The sequence below is a fragment of the Phodopus roborovskii genome, unplaced genomic scaffold (genome assembly GCF_943737965.1).
Source record: "Phodopus roborovskii unplaced genomic scaffold, PHOROB, whole genome shotgun sequence".
Taxonomy (NCBI): domain Eukaryota; kingdom Metazoa; phylum Chordata; class Mammalia; order Rodentia; family Cricetidae; genus Phodopus; species Phodopus roborovskii.
Window position 1 is genome coordinate 3859303 of NW_026125540.1, and position 6338 is coordinate 3865640.

Below are 6338 nucleotides of genomic sequence, written 5' to 3' on the forward strand. Positions count from 1 at the left end.
ATTATGATATAGAAATGAATGCTTTGTTTTGGAATGGATTTTCATTTATTGATACCAATTAAAAGTCAATTCTTTGATATGTATATTTCTCCTCTTATTTAGGTATTATGTTTATATGGCTTATTTAAAAATGTAATGTATAATTAAGTACAAATTATAGATAGTTACCTATAATAGTCAAAACTTATAGTTAGGTTGGTTAGGTGGATAGGCATTATTCAAACCTTTCAAAGACCTACAGAATATGGCATTTAAAAATGGTTTAGGGTTTTTCTTGACAGTGAGACATAACTGCTCCTGGTGCAAAAAAGGACTTTAGGAGCACATTCCTCATGGAGGGATACTCTTTTAGCCCAGAGTCAGGAGGGAGGACCTAGTCCCTACTCCAAATGACTTGACAGATTTTGATGATCCCTCTTGGAAGACATCACCCTCACTTTGGAGTTGGAGGTTGGTATGGGAGGGGGGTCAGAAGGGTTTTGGAGGGAGGGAGAAGGAACTGGGATGGATATGTAAAAAAAGAAAAATTACACACACACACACACACACACACACACACACATATGAATAAAAATCTAGAGTAAACATGGAAAATTGGCATTACCTTACTGACAAATAGTTCCAACCTAACTTTGATTATAAATCATGTGTTATTATCCAAAACCAACTCAATCCAGTTTCTCTTCATCTAAGGATGTAAAAAGGTGGCATTCAGTTTCAACAGAAAGTTACCAAGAAAAAACTGAGACATATTCCAGAGAATAAGGTAGAAAGGTTTCAGAAAGACATAGTTGTCTTCTAAACAAATGTGCTTTAAAAATGATAGGAAATCATAAATCTTACAGTCATTATACATCCATTGAATCACTTCTTCATTGGTAAAAAATACACCTCAAAATATAATCAGTAATTGCTGAGGGTAAAATGAAAACACATCAAAAGTTTTAGTTTCAAATATTTAGAGAAGAAATAAAATTTGGCAAGAAATTACTAGTTTCCTAGGATTTATACTCTGGTGCCTAAATATAATATATTGAAGGCAAAAATAGGGCATCTGACAAATATTTTTATTAACCATCACACCCATTCCTTTCCTAAATATGATATAATCTACAAATAGCATGGGAGAATTCACATCTGAGTATTAGCAGCTGTCTTTTCTTTTCTGAGTATATTCTGGGTATTTTTTTTCTTTGTGTGTGTGTGTGTGTGTGTGTGTGTGTGTGTGTGTGTGTGTGTGTGTTTGATTTATTTATACCATTTAAAAATAAAAGATCACAGTATAGTTTAAAGTACATGTTACTTCCTATCTTAAAAGTATAGCAAAGTCTAATAATAAACATCCTTTAAACTTAGAATTCCAGCTGTCACTGGGAAAACTGAAGGAGAATATTCTAGGATTTTAAAGAGCATAGGCTACATGGCAAGAAATTGTGTCAGTAAGAAGCATATCAGCATGGAAAGGAAGGGTGCTCTCTGCTCTTCCGGAGGACCTGAGCTGGGATTGTAGTCACAGTTGCCTATAATCAGATACAGGGTATCTGTCACTCTATTCTGGCCTCTTTGGGGCTCAAACACATGTGTACATATCCCAACAAATTAAAAAATAAAATCCCAATAAAATAATATCCTAATAAATAAATACATTTATATTTCATTATATTAGGTATACACAGATAGGTAGATTAAAGACCAAAGCATTTGTATGACTCCAGTCACTATGATGCCCAAAGCCTGTGTGGTCTGCTATGGCAAGGGTGGTCTTTGAAGTCAATCTAATGTCCACAGTATCAGAAAGTCTGGTATGATGCCAGTTGATTTTTCATTAATGTGTACTAGAGCGACTTATGACTCAAATACAAGTACATGAAATATAAATTCACACAATCCCAAATTTCATGTTTACAAACCTTTTCAAACTAATTTATTTTTTGATTATTACTTAATTATAATATGTCCCCTTTTCTTTCTGCCCTCCAAACCTCACCCTGTTTTACCTATTATTATTGCATATATATATATATATATATATATATATATATATATATATCCTGTTGGGTCTATATGATATTACTTATGTATATGTTTTTAAGGTTAATGGTTGGGCACTAGACCACAAATTGGTATGCTGGGAAAGGATACCTATCCTGTTCCCAGCTTTCCTCAGTTTTCTATAGTTCTTTGTGTAGGGTTGAGACATTGTAGGCTTTCCCCCATTTAGTTTGGTATGTTTGTCAATATCTTCCCTGTTCAGCTCATGTTTGGGAAGTCATGTAGGTGAGATTTTACAGTATAGCTTCTGAATTACTAGGAGACATAGTCTCAGAGCAAACTCCCTGATCCTCTGGCTCTCATTGTCTTTCTTCCCCTCTTTCACAATGTTCCCTGAGTCTTAGATGTGGCTGTGTTTTGTATATGTATCTGTTGGCACTGGGCTCAGAATTCTGCATTGTGATTGGTTGTAGGTTTCTATAGTGTTCCCTATCTGTTGCAAATTTAAGTTCCTTGATGAAAAATTGAGACTACACTTATATGTGGGTATTAGGTTAAATGTTTATAAACTGTTGTCAAAGACTATGCTGGTTTAGTAAATTAGTATATGTGGATTCTCCTCTAATAACCATGATTTACCAGCACTGAGAAGTTCCATGTTTTCTCTCTTTTTGAGCAAGTATTAAAACCAATTTTTAATAAGTGTCTTCTGACATTTGCATGTCCTCTTTCCTTAACTTCTGTTAAGAAAAGCTTTTAATTTTTCTGAAGTGGACTTAATGCTCCTCTTAGGGTACAATATTCACACTCAATATTATGTTTTATTACAATTACTCACACATGTTTGCAATGTATTTTTATGTTAGGGAGAATTCTTATTTGAAGGAAGACTTTTTTTCCTTATAGAAAATGAATCATCATGAACTATACTTTCTTGATCTTCAAACAGAAATTGATTCAAAACATCACAGACATTGACAGGATTTTTTTAATGTCATACTGTTTGAGATATAAAAAAGATTCAATTAAAGAGAAGCATGTGAGCAAATATTTCACCTTCAAAGAATCCCATTCCCAGACATAAAAGGCTCTCTGATTTTCTGCGAATGAATGCCAGCACTAGTGTGCTTCAAGGGGACGTTTTTTTTTTTTTTTTGCTACTAAATCTTGAAATACAATAAAATGATCCTAATACAAGATCTCTCAAAAACATTTTCTGGAGGCTCAGGAAGCCATATCCACTTCTAAGTTGGAAGCAGTCTAAAAGTGGTGCTTAGCAACTCTTTGGAAAGACTTATTTAAATTAATTTAATATAAATATGTAAAACCCATCCCATTTTTAATAATTTAATGATATATATATATATTTAATAATTTGTGTTAGTAGTGTTTTATGAAGAAGAACTTTCCTGAATCTAGTGTGGACTCGGGCCTGGCTCCTGGCCACTTTTACACAAACATTTACTTCCTGTTCACCACATCAGTGAGTTTTACCTAGACATCCCCATTAGATATAAGATGTCAAGTGACTTTAGACCACCTGTGTAAAATAATATCTACAGTGGTTATTATGGGACACTGTGTGCAAGTAAAATCAAAAAAGTATGTTACTGAAGAAGCTGACACCTTAAGTCAGAACAATGAATAACGACAGATCACAGATGTTATGGTGTTTTTTTATTTTTATAATTAAACCCCATGAATACCTAACTGGATCACATCATGTCACTGATGCCAACTCAACAGTAAAAATACCTCTAATAACACAGAGAAGATAAAAAAAATACCTATCACTCACTCTTTTGTTCTTTCTACTATGAAGAATCATTTTGAAGGATCCATTCTACTGCTTTGACGACTAGAAAACAGATGGCCTGTTACACCTGAAACTGAAACAGAACTCTTGGCCCACCTATCTGCTTGACTCTCCATTACTGTTGATTTGCCATAGAACTGTTCAGAGAGCAGTTTATACTATAAGAACACAGAAAAAGTATCTTATAGGATTATCTTACCGTAGGTTAGTTATACCTGAATTTCATTTAGCATGGATATATTAAATTTGACCTATGGTGCTTGCTTCTATCTTGGTAAGTAAAACAGGTGAAACTATATGAGAGAGAATGTGGACATGATAAAGGTTTACTTCATTCTTACCTCAAAAGTGGTAAATACAACCTGCTTCCCTGGGTAAGCCACCACATGCTTGGTCTTGGAGTACCTTTTTTCTTTCTCCTTCAATGGCTTCTTAAAGTTATTTCAATTTCTCAACTTTGCTTTGAATGTAGTCATTTGTTTCTGGGTTGCTGACCTTGGCTCCTTGCCAGCACATATGGAATGTCGGAGGCATGTCCCAACAGCCAAGGTGTCCCAGAGCCAGGAGCTCTGCCATGGTGGGGAGCAATGTCCTGGCTGCTGTGCTTTGAAGCCACTGCCACACACATACAGGGCACAACCCACAAGGGCTGATCATTAGCAGTGACTAGATATAGCAAAGGTGCAAAAAATAAACCCATTTAAGAGTGTAAAAGAAAAAAATCCATCAGGCCACAGATATTTAACACTTTTGATTATCCATTTATATAACATTTCTTTCTTCTCTACCGGGCTAGAATGTTTCTGTCTTCTTATGTATGTGTGTGTGTGTGTTTGTCTGTCTGTCTGTCTGTCTGTCTGTCTGCCTGTCTGTGTGCATATGGGTATATGCATGTGAATTCTGATGCCATCAGAGGCCAGAGGTATCAAATTCCCTGAAGCTGAAGTTAAAGATAACTGTGAGACACCTGCTGTGGGAGCCAAAATGAGGTCCTCTGCAAGAGCAACAAGTGTTCTTAACTCCCATGCCATCTCACTATCCCCAAATCTGCAGACTTTGTATATATGTTTAATAGTATGAATTCGCAAATTTTACCCACTTTTGTTTCTATGGATTGCAACCGTTTATTCATTTTTTTCTTTTCTGATTTCAAATGTTCATTTATTATAGCACTAGAATCTAGGCCACCTGGTTTTTATTGTAAAATTTAGGTCAAATTTAAAATTATTTTCCAGTAGAAGTCAATTTAAAATTGTTGATGTTACTTAATTCAGGGAGAGTTCATATATTTTTTTATTTTTTTATATTACATATCAATCCCAGTTCCCTCTCCTTCCCTCCCTTCTTCCCTCTTTCCCTCCCTCCCTCTTTCCCTCTCTCCCCCATCACATGCTCCCTGACCACCCTCCCCTCCCATCCCCCCCTACTCCACATGTAGGGTGATGCCATCCAGAAGGGATCATCTAAATCTGTCATTTGAAGTAGGGACTAGGACTTCTCTCCTGTATCCAGGTTAAGGGAGTATCCTTTCATGGAGGATGTGCCCGCAAGGTCCTTTTGTGAACCAGAAATACATCCTGGTTCCACTGTTTGAGGTCCCTTAGACTGCTCAGGCCATCTAGCTGAGACCCATATTCAGGGGGTCTGAGTCCATCCTATGCTGGATTCCCAGCTATCAGTCAGGGGCCCTCAGCTCCTCCTTGTTCAGGTCAGCTGTCTTTATGTGTTTCTGCAACCTGGTCTTGTCCTCTCTCTCTGCATCTGGATTCTAGTTCTGCTCAGTGTTTAGTTATGGATGTTTGCTTCTGTTTCCAACAGGTACTAGATGAGGGCTCTATGATGGTGGATAAGTTAGTTGTTGATCTCATTATCAGGGAGGGGCATTTATGGTAGCCTTTCCACTGTTGCTCAAATTGTTGGTTGGAGTCAGTCTTGTAGGTCTCTAGACTTTTCTTTATTTTTAAAATTAGATACTTATTTATGTCTTTCTCTTGGATATCTGATTCTTCTCATTACCTGGAGAAAAGTAACTGATTCACCAGAACTACCTTATAAAACCTAAGTTCTCCATATTCACTAGTGATATAAAAAATACAACCAGATATATTAAAATGTACTTGTAATATGTTTAACCTATGAGACTGTAAGAGAAAAGTAATCAGTTATACATAGTGGCAAGCAGAATCTATAGAAGGAAGCATTTTACACATTTTCAAGCTCTTTTATAGAGTATACTTGGTAGCATCAAAATTTCATATATACTTTCTTTTAAGTGTATGTAAAGCAACTGTAAAAATAAAAATAATATCAATTACCTAAATAATTTGTATAATAACCAGATAATGGAATGGAATGTATTTCTCTTAGGAAAGTATCTACCTAGTGATGAAAATGTTATATAGTTCCTATTGATTTATAGCATGTTTCCAATTTTATAAATAAGAAATATGTGTGTGCAAGCAAGTTCAGTTATGCCTTTTCAAAAAGCTTAGAATACATATTTATACAATAAACTTATTTTGTATTTTAG